Source organism: Panthera leo, chromosome C2, assembly GCF_018350215.1.
Source record: "Panthera leo isolate Ple1 chromosome C2, P.leo_Ple1_pat1.1, whole genome shotgun sequence".
NCBI classification, from domain to species: domain Eukaryota; kingdom Metazoa; phylum Chordata; class Mammalia; order Carnivora; family Felidae; genus Panthera; species Panthera leo.
The window spans coordinates 15,719,787-15,731,138 of NC_056687.1; the positions used below are offsets into that span (position 1 = coordinate 15,719,787).

The 11,352-nt window shown below is 40.4% G+C and overlaps 1 long non-coding RNA gene and 1 pseudogene across 1 annotated transcript in view; one reads left to right on the top strand and one right to left on the bottom strand.

The window, feature by feature from the left end:
• LOC122198660 overlaps window positions 1-365 on the top strand; it is a 29,544-nt gene extending 29,179 nt beyond the window's left edge. The window contains exon 3 of the long non-coding RNA XR_006193088.1: window positions 332-365. This is a non-coding gene — a long non-coding RNA (uncharacterized LOC122198660). The remainder of the gene's footprint in view (window positions 1-331) is intronic.
• A 10,389-nt stretch (window positions 366-10,754) lies between these two features.
• On the bottom strand, window positions 10,755-11,094 carry LOC122198713 (annotated as a pseudogene).
• Window positions 11,095-11,352: the final 258 nt, after the last annotated feature.

Here is an 11,352-nt window from a genome sequence, read left to right on the forward strand (position 1 = left end):
AAAAATAAATAAACTAGTTTTGTTGAAATAAATAGTAGATTGAAGTTTTGCTTAGAGCAAAGAAGCTTCAACCAAACTGACTTTCTCTTTCACACATAGAATTGTATGCTTTCCAACTTCAGGAGGAAGTAGAAAATATACTGTTATGATAACTGAGTCCCCTGATAACAAAGACTTATCTCCTAGGAAACTGGGATGTAATGGTTCCCAAAATGTAACTGTATCAGAATCACCTGGAGAGCTTGTAAAAACACAGATTCTTGGAACCCACCCTAGAGCTTCTGATTCAGTTGGCCTGGGATGGAGTCTGAGAATTTGCATTTCTATCAAGTTTTCAGGTGATGCTGCCACTGCTGGTCCAAGACCCACACTTTGAAGAAGACTGCTGAAATGGAAGGAGCCTTAGTGATCGCCTGAAGCACCCCCTTTCCCCACAGATGAAGAGTCTGGGGCATGAAAGAACTTACCCCCTAGGGTGGGGCCATGAACAGCCCCCTTGACCACATTCCGGTGTGGCATCTCTGTGCTCTCCTGCCCACTCCTGTATCAGGAAAAGTTGTGAAACACTGGGATAGGGACCGAAACATATTACCTTGGGTCTTGCCCATCTACCCTTCTACTGTGTCTTTGCCTTTCACTGTCTTTCAGCTATTTTATAACTCTGAAAGTTGTAGAAAAACGATCAAAGTGCAAAGGATTATATTCTGAGAAAATGCCAGTGAATTGATATCTGTGAAGTATAATTGTTGGGCTGTCAGTATTAACCAAATATACATCAAGTGTGAAACTATACAGCAGTCTCTTTTTTTTAATATAATTTATTGTCAAATTGGTTTCCATACAACACCCAGTGCTCATCCCAACAAGTGCCCTCTTCCATGGCCATCACCCACTTTCCCCTCTCCCCCAGCCCCCATCAACCCTCAGTTTATTCTCAGTATTTAAGAGTCTCAGTCTCAGTATTTATGGTTTGCCTCCCTCCCTCTCTGTAACTTTTTTCCCCCTTCCCCTCCCCCATGGTCTTCTGTTAAGTTTCTCAGGATCCACATATGAGTGAAAACATATGGTATCTGTCTTTCTCTGCCTGACTTATTTCACTTACCATAATACCCTCCAGTTCCATCCACGTTGCTGTAAATGGCCAGATTTCATTCTTTCTTATTGCCAAGTAGTATTCCATTGTACATATAAACCACATCTTCTTTATCCACTCGTCAGTTGATGGACATTTAGGCTCTTTCCATAATTTGGCTATTGTTGAAAGTGCTGCTGTAAACATTGGGGTACAAGTGCCCCTATGCATCAGCACTCCTGTATCCCTTGGGTAAATTCCTAGCAGTGCTATTGCTGTGTCATAGGGTAGGCCTATTTTTAATTTTTTGAGGAACCTCCACACTGCTTTCCAGAATGGCTGCACCAGTTTGCATTCCCACCAGCAATGCAAGAGGGTTCCCATTTCTCCACATCCTCTTCAGCATCTATAGTCTCCTGATTTGTTCATTTTAAACACTCTGACCAGCGTGAAGTGGTATCTCAGTGGTTTTTTTTTTTTTTTAATGTTTATTTTTGAGAGAGAGAGACCAGGGGGAGGGGCAGGGAGAGAGAGGGAGACATAGAATCCTAAGCAGGCTCCAGGCTCTGAGCTGTCAGCACAGAGCCCGACACAAGCCTCGAACCCACAACCCGCGAGATCATGACCTGAGCTGAAGTAGAAAGCTCAACCGACTGAGCCCCCCAGGCACCCCTGTGTGGTTTTGATTTGTATTTCCCTGATGAGGAGTGATGTTGAGCATCTTTTCATGTGCCTATTGGCCATCTGGATGTCTTCTTTAGAGAAATGTCTATTCATGTTTTCTGCCCATTTCTTCACTGGAATATTTGTTTCTCGGGTGTGGAGTTTGGTGAGGTCTTTATAGATTTTGGATCCTAGCCCTTTGTCTGATATGTCATTTGCAAATATCTTTTCCCATTCCGTTGGTTGCCTTTTGGTTTTGTTGATTGTTTCCTTCGCAGTGCAGAAGCTTTTTATTTTCATGAGGTCCCAATAGTTCATTTTTGCTTTTAATTTCCTTGTAAAGGCACATCTTTTAATCAAAATAATTTCTGATTGCTTTGTTTCCTGTGACACTGTATTTGTCAGCGTTCTCCAGAGAAACAAAACCAGTACAAGGAACTAGCTCATGCAATTATAAAGGCAGGAAAGTTCCCAAATCTCAGGGTGAGTCAGTAAGCTGGAGACTCAGGAAAGCTGACAGTAGATTTCCAGTCCAAGGGTGAAAGCCTGAGAATCAGGAGAGCCAGTGGTGGGTTCCTGTCTGAAGACAGGAGCATTGGGGACCATAGGAGGAACTGATAACCCAACTGAATGGCTTTCAGGCAGGAAGATGTCTCTTTACTTGGTGGAGGGTCAGCCTCTTTGTTCTATTCAGGCCTTCGGTAGAATGTAAGGCCCACCCACACTGGGGAGGGCAATCTGCTTTATTCAGTCTATCAGCTTCAAAGTTCATCTCATCCCAAAACACCCCTCCAGAAGCGCCCAAGCTGCTTTTTGACAAAATATCTGGGCATCCTGGGCATTCGTAAAGTTAATCAACACAGATACCCTGTTGTCACAAACTCTGTATAAGCCCTAAAAATTCCTGACTTCACACTTAGCACAGAAAGCTAGTTACTGTTCATCATATTTGTTCAGTTCTACCACCTGGCCATAACTGAAGATTTACTTAGGACAAAAGGTAAATTCTTGGGGTGCTTGGGTGGCTCAGTCGGTTGAGCATCCGACTTTGGCTCAGGTCATGATCCCACAGTTCGTGGGTTTGACCCCTGTGTGGGGCTCTGTGCTGATAGCTCAGATCCTGGAGCCTGTTTTGGATTCTGTGTCTCCCTCTCTCTTTGCCGCTCCCCCACCTGGACTCTCTCTCCCTCTCTCTCTCTCTCTCTCAAAAATAAATAAACGTTAAAAAAAAAAAAAAGAAGAACAAAAGGTAAATTCTTCCATCGTCAGTTTGCTAGGTGTGAGGCACAAGCCAGGGATGAAAAAAATGACCAAAAATAGCTGACTAATATGAAGAATATTGGTGAAGAGGCAGCTTGATTTAAATGGGTTTTACCTAAGAACCTCCTTCTTTCCCTTTTTGCCCCTCTCATCAGGGATGTGATTTTATTTTCTCTCGTGATTGCCCTTTTAGAGCTGGAATCCTGCGAGTGTTCCTAGCGCTACCTTATGGAATAGGTTGGGTTTGGTAGGAGACACAGAATGAGGGTAAATAACTCAAAGTGGATTAGAAGGTAGCTGTGGGTACAGGCATCCATCGCCATGGGGCAGCAAGAGCTGGAAGGAGTAAACAGAAGGAAAGATAGGAAAGAAGGCTGAATGGAGCAGAGGAGGTGAGACTGGATGGGAGAAAGTGAGGTGAGCAGAGCAGACCGGTCACAGTCAGCTCTACATCCTTGAAGACGATGCTCAGATTACACCAAGAAGAGAGAAACCAACCTGGAGTTCAGAGAAGGCTCAAGTGGTGAGAGAGAAAAAAGAGCTGTTATCACTGAATTCCTTGAGAAAAAACTGTTAAGAAGAAGCCTGATGCCTTAAAGGACAGTGGCATCCACGGGTCAAACAAGCTTGAAATAAAGGGCAGATTTGATTGAATCATTAAGCATGAATGCCAGGTTCTTTCTTACCTTCAGGTTTTATGCATGCTATTCCCTCTGCCTGGAATGCCTTCTCTCTCTCTGCTATCACCTGTTCACTCTTGTTAATTATTAGGTCTCCACCTACCTGCTCGTTCTCCTAGAAGACTCCTCTAACCCCCGGAGACTGGGTTTGGTGCCCTCCCCCGTGTTCTTGCCTCACCCTATTCTGGAACTTATTGCACCCATTGAGATTGCTTTCCGCCATGCCTGTTTTCCTGAGTGAGCTGGGAGCTCCTTTACGGCAATGGCCGTGGCTTGTTTGAAGTTGTATCTCCAGAACATCCTTCCGTGCCCAGCACTGTACAGGAGTTTAACAGATATTTGCTACTAAACTGGGCTAATGAAAGGATGCCTGAGGACACTGCTTCTGCTTTCTCAATGGCATTTAAGGCCCTGTGCTGGGCGTTTGGTGGTGGAGCATCAGGAAGAGTGAGGTAGATAAAGCAAAGCGTCTGGACACTCTGCTGAGCCCCAAAGGAGCCTGGTAACAGCTGTGACTCATGGTGTGGGACAAGACAAGTGAAACAATACACTATGGTAGCACAGGACAGGAGAGTAGGAGTGCCAGATCTAGTAAAGAAAAATACAGGGTGCCTGGGCACCCGGGTGGCTCAGCTGGTTAAGTGTCCAATTTTGGCTCACGTCATGATCTCACGGTTTGTGGGTTTGAGCCCCGTGTCGGGCTCTGTGCTGACAGCTCAGAGCCTGGAGCCTGTTTCATTCAGATTCTGTGTCTCCCTCTCTCTGTCCCTCCCCCTTCATGCTCTGTGTGTCTCTCTCTCTGAAATAAATGAACATTAAATTTTTTTTTTTAAAAAACACAGGGTGCCTGGTTAAATTTGAATTTCAGATAAGCAACTAATAGTACATATAAATCTCATGGGATATTGGGGGCATACTAATGCTGATATATGCATTGCTTGTTAAAATAAAGGTTTGACTTGGCCTGTAATTTATTAATCCTAAAAGAGAGGAACATGGCCTATAAGAGATACTATAACTTCTGTCTTATAGGGGGCATAATGGGGATAGAAGAGAAATAAAGATGATTCCGGAAAGACTTTCTTTTTATTCCTTTTTTTAAAAATATTTTTAATGTTTATTTATTTTTGAGAGGGAGAGAGTGAGCAAGTGGAAGAGGGGCAGAGAGAAAGGGAGACACAGAATCTGAAGCAGGTTCCAGGACTGCTGTCAGCACAGAGCCCGATGTGGGGCTCGAACTCACAAACCTGAGCCAAAGTCGGACGCTTAGCTGGCTGAGCCGCCCAGGCACCCCCCAAAAAGATTTTCTAGGCAAAATGGGAACTGAGTTGAGTTGCAAAGGACGCAAACCACAACGTGAGGAAATGTAGTTCAAGCAGAAGACCTTTCTGGTGAAAAGTCAGTGACAGGTCCAGAGACTGGCTGAAATCTGGTTTGGCTAGTGTGAGAAGGTAGGAAATGAATGGTGAGCAACCCAGCTAGATGGTTGGGCAGGGTCTGGTCACTCCACTTGTGTCAGAGCCCCAGCACCCCCAGCACCCCTGCCCCACTCGCCTAGGCCAGACTTCATGAGCAGGCAAGATGGGATCTTTCTGCCTGGGAAATGTTTCATCTTTACCCAGTTGAGTAGCATTGGACATTAGTCTCTCCCCGTCAATAATGAAGAAGGAACACCAGGGATATTTCGCAAGGGTGATAAATTGCTCAATTGTTTGCATTTTTTTTCAAATATGGGTGTCAAAATAGCACCTCTTAACCAAGTTGAGGAGAAAGTGAATATTAACAATGACTTATCAAAACAAGATGGGAAATACTAATGACTTCTAAGGCATTTATAATTTAGTCTTTTACACTTCTCTCTTACAACATTTATTTAGCATTATATGGCAAATATATAATGAAATTGATAAAATAGTTTACTTACCATCTAGGTAAGAGGTGGAAATGTTTATGTAAACTTTTTTGAGCACCTGCTATGCTCCAGGTGGCAACATATACAATTTTTTAATCTTTTTTTTTTTTTTTAATATTTTACTCTTTTTAAGCAATCTCTACACCCAACACGGGGCTCGAAATCAGAACTTCGAGATCAAGAGTCATCGCTCCACTGACCAAGCCAGCCAGGCACCCCAATAATTCCCCTTAGTCTTAATCACAACATTACTAAATGTTATTGTACATATAAACATATGCAATAATAATATAACACTATTGTGTATATAAGCATATACAATAATGCTATAATGATTGTTATGTGCCTCTTGCTGAGTGAGGTTCAGGTTAATTTGCTCATCTATGATCACTCAACGAACAATTTGGTGATTTTAGGATTCAAATCTGATTTGACTCCAACGTCTATATTGTTTCTATTATATCACACCTATAGATATAGATCCATGGATAAATAACAATTGTTGAGCCTTATGGCATACACATTGTGGGAACAGAAAGGAAAGAACATCTCATTTTGCCTTATGGGCATCAGGAATGGCTTCACAAGGGAAGTGATGCTTGAGTAGTGATTGACAAAATTATCTCATCTTCTGATCAGATTAATAATAGGCAATATATGAAGCATACTCACAATAAAAGATTATTACTAGTTTTTTTTAATTATTACTAGTTTTAAAAACAGATACTGTATTAATTCAAAAAAGCTCTCATTAGGTCTTTGTAATCTTTTATTAAATGTTCCACATGGTGACACACACTTACATTGTCATACTTGCTTCCTTTTTTATTAAACACCCACTAATGTAATTAGTCATATTCATTAAATGGTCATTATTTATAATCTTCAGCTACTTATATGATTATAGTTTGATACCTCTTTTGTTAGAAGCACTACGCATTCACATAGAAATATATTTTAAATATCTTTATAATTCTATGACCTACATGAATGGTTACATAGTTGGGTTGACTAAATTCCTCCCACATAATTATTTCAATTATATAAAATATTACTTACATAAGTAGAATGGTATTATAGTTGTAAAATATTCAATTCTCCAATTATGTGAGATTAAATTAAGTAAGAAGGACTGAAATTTTAGCAGCATACTACTTAGAGAACATTTGAATGGTTCTATTCCTATATTTTATTTTATTTATTTGTTTTTTTAAAGTCTATTTATTTATTTATTTTAAAGGTTACACTCATTACTTTTTTTAAGTTCATTTATTTATTTTGAGAGAGACAGAGAGTGAATGGGAGTAGGGGAGGGGCAGAGAGAACAGGAGAGAGAGAAAGAATCCCAAGCAGGCTCAGCACTGCCAGGACTAAGTCCGAGTCTAGAACTCATGAACTGCGAGATCATGACCTGAGCCGAAATCAAGATTCAGAGGCTTAATGGACTGAGCCACCTAGTTGCCTCTAAAGTTTTTTGTTTTTTTTTTTTTAACGTTTATTTATTTTTGAGACAGAGAGAGACAGAGCATGAACGGGGGAGGGGCAGAGAGAGAGGGAGACACAGAACCGGAAGCAGGCTCCAGGCTCTGGGGCATCAGCCCAGAGCCCCACGTGGGGCTCGAACTCACGGACCTCGAGATCGTGACCTGAGCTGAAGTCGGGCGCTTAACCGACTGAGCCACCCAGGCGCCCCTAAAGTTTATTTAAGTAATCTCTATACCCAACATGGGGTGTGAACCCATGACCCTGAGATCAAGAGTCACATGCCCCTCTGACTGAGCCAGCTAAGTGCCCCTCTATTTCTATACTTTAAACGATGCACCTATAGTGATAAAATATGAAAGCAAAATGTTTTTCAATGTTTTGCTTTCTTAAAAGACATTAACCAAATTTTAGTTTAAAACCTCAAAGAGTGTTAGTTATGAATATATTCTTGTGGGTTGAATCCTCTCTGAACCCAAACCTGGCTTCCAAATTCTCTTTCAAGGAAGCCCTCTAGAGGGATTTCACTTACTCTGGTTAATACCTATTTTTCCTGGCAACTCATTGCCCATTGCCTTAGAAACTTTTGCAGATTTTTCTCCCATAGAAAAGGCTATTAAAAAATTCCCAGGACTCTATTCTTCACTTAGTAATCTTAGCCGTCTTTGACTGACTTTCTGACAATGACCATCCAGAAGCTGCAGGAAGAAGCGTGTAATTCTGACCTTGACAAGAACACTGGTGAGGAAGGTTATGTGCTTGAATTTCAGATGTGTTCCTCAGGGAGTCATATAAATTTGATGCTTATACTCATTAAAGAAGAAATCTTTTTTTATTAAAGGATAAATTTAAATGAAGAGAAAATTATGACTTTCACACAACATAAAATAACCATGTATAGAAGATTTTATTTACCTCAGGAATTAATGAGGGGCCAACAGATGTTGTAGCCAGTTTAAAAGAGAACCACAAGTTTGTAGTCAGATAAAGAATGTGAAATGAATTTGCAAACAGATGCAAAACTGGCAAAACTGGTCAATATCCACTGGAATACAATTTGCATTTTTGCGGACAGGAAGTGTTTGCATTACAATAAATTTTCCACAAGTTAACTTCTGTATCTAAAAGGTTGTGAAGGGAGGGATGCCTGGGTGGCTCAGTCTGTGAAGCAGCTGACTTTGGTTCAGGTCATGATCTTGCAGTTTTTGAGTTCAAACCCTGCATCGGGCTCTTCGCTGTCAGCATAGAACTGGCTTTGGATCCTCTGTCCCCTTCTCTCTCTCTCTCTCTCAAAAATAAATAAAAACATTTTTTAAAATATTAAAAAATAAATAACAGGTTATGAAATAGCCTCGTTGAAAGTAGATAAAGATATAGATAACCCAGATGGATGAGGTAGAAGGCAATTAGTAAATTTCAAAGTCTGTCCCATTTTTTCTCATGTATTCTTTATTTAAACGGTGCTTTTGGGGGTGTCTGGGTGGCTCAGTCGGTTGAGTGTCTGACTTCAACTCGGGTCATGATCTCATGGTTTGTGAGTTCCAGTCCTGCATGGGGCGGGCTCACTGTTGTCCACGCAGAGCCCTCTTCAGATCTTCTGTCCCCCTCTCTCTTTGTCCCTCCCTCTCTCTCACTCTCTTTCTTTCAAAAACAAATAGAAAAAAAATTTTTTAAATAAATAAAGGGTGCTTTTAATGCATATGACATCGTATTAATGATAAATAGCTCAAGATTTAGAAATTAACTGGTAAATAAATTAGTTGTTGCAGTCAAAGTCTCACATGCAGGAGTCCAGTACTGAAATTCATTTTGGACAATAACATAAAACGTAAGCATTCTTTTGAGAATCTGGCACTGACTAATTCTACGCTGACACCAAAGCTGAAATGTTATTCTATTTTCTGTCCATGTCCGTGAAATACAATATAAACATTCTGAATGATTCGGATCAGTTATCTAACTACAAGCAATTTCCATGCCACTCACAGATCTACCTCTATCATAATAACAATAATACCAGCAGTAATAATAAAAACTATGGCAGCCAATTCTTACCAATCCCTTAACATGTGCCAGACCGTGTTAGGTCTTTCACCGATAAATGTTTAATTTTCATAATACCACATACAGTGGGGTATAATTATACCTATTTATGGAAAAGCAGTTCATGCCTTCCTTACTCTAAGCCCTTCTTTTTAAATAAAGAACAGGACATTTTAAGCAAACAAGTTTCATTGAATGATCTGAATTATAGTATTTCAAAAGCAGCACGGTTGGGTGAACTAAATAGCAATCCTTTTTTTGGCTCTGGTTTCCTCAATGACTTGGCTTCTTTCCCCTCAGTTTTAAGTTATGAATAGCGTTATATAATTGCTGATGTTTAATCTCTGGGCAATGCTTCGAGACATCTCTTAAGGTCTAAAACCCTCAATTATTCCTCTTTTTATGAGTGGAGAGAATTGGAAAGGACTTGAGTGCCTTGCTTTCAACAGACAGATTTAGAGTCTGGAATTGTTGACTTCTAGCCATTCAGAGAGAAAACATCTAAAAGAATAATGCAATAAAATTACAAAACAAACATCTTTTGGGGAACTGAGATACTCTCTGGACTGCCCACGTTGGAAAACTGTGTTCACACTTACCATCTTCTTTGCACTCCTTCCTCCTTTTTTTCTCCATCTCTGTTCTCTTTATTGGCTTTGCATGATTAAAGAGTCATTTAGTACCTCTGACCACACAAAAGAATAAAGAAATAGGCGAAGTTTGACTTTCTCTATGGCATATGCAAAGGAATTCATTTTAATATATGTTGCATTTATTTTACAGATGACTTTTTCTTGTTTTCCTAGAGTTACAGTTCTAAACTCTCTCCAACTTGCTCTGCGTTTTTAATTCCTCACTTTGCATTGTGGCAAAAGGAGAAAAAAAGCAATCACTATGCCAAGGACACCCTCTAAATAAAGATGGTTTATCCCAGGCCTGACTGTGAGCTTTCTCCTCCCCACCGATAGAAAGTGTTAGAAAAAGGAAGTAGCATGAGTCATTACTATTGCCACACATTCAGGAAAACCCCTGCTCAGTCTTCCTCTCTACCCTGTGTATGACAGGAGGTAAATTTTCAGAACATATATTCAGGAGTTTTCTGTAAGAATGCAGCATCAATTTGATTAAAAACAATAAAAAGAAGGACAGACATAAAAAATCTTTGAAGAAGAGAAGAATGAGTCTGATCTAAATTTGTTGAGAGGCTAGTTGTTTGGAAGTGGGAATGCTGTGTCCGTTTCTTACACATCCTCTAAAATAACTAGGACCACTCCTAGATCAGGTCACCCAAGCATATCCCACCCCTAAGTGGCTGACGTATACACAGGATTGTTTCTATGGGGAAGACACATTCAGCTTTCCAGTTTGATTACCAAGGACATGTTCAACAAAATGAAAAGACAACCTACGGAATGAGAGAAAATATTTGCAGACCATATAGTTAATTTTATACATGGTGTGAGGTAAGGGGTTCAACTTTATTCTTTTGCATCCAGTTGTTCCAACACTATTTGTTGAAAAGATAAAATATTTGTTGTTTGTGTGTGTGTGTGTGTGTGTGTGTGTGTTTAAAGTATAATCTCCATTTTATTTTATTTTTTGCACAAAGCAGTTTTTCTTCAGTCCTTAAAGACTTATCTCCTTACATGGGCTTTGATGGAGGTCATGAGGCAGCACCTGTGGGTCTAAATCAGAGTGGGGTCCTTCTGTGCTTCACGAGGGTGATTCCTAACTACTTTGCTGTGAATGGCACAACTCACACAGCAATGTAGTTTTGTATACAGCTTGAGAAGCATCTAGGCGTCCAAGACACTTGCTTCAGAAATGTCCTTGATGGTGGCAGCCTCCACTATGTTCAGAATAATGAACTTCCTAATGGCCTTTTCCTTGGGCATGCAGTGGGAGAAGTTGGTGGAGCAAACAGGCTGCAATTGGCCGTGGCCCTTTCTGGCATGACCATTATTCCTTCTTTTCCTGATCATCTTCGAAGCGAGGACTCGAGAGAGTGAAAAGATTATGGTTTATCCATTGAATTATGCCAGTACCACATTGTCTTTACCACTTTATTACTGTAGCTTCGTAATAAGTTTTGAAACTGGGAAGTCTACATCCTACAAGCTTCTTAATCTTTTAGAAGATTGCTTTGAATATTCTGTTTCCATGAGTTTCCATATAAATATTAACCTGTCAGTTTCTGCAAAAAAAAAAAAAAATAGCAGCTGGGACTTTGAGAGGGATTG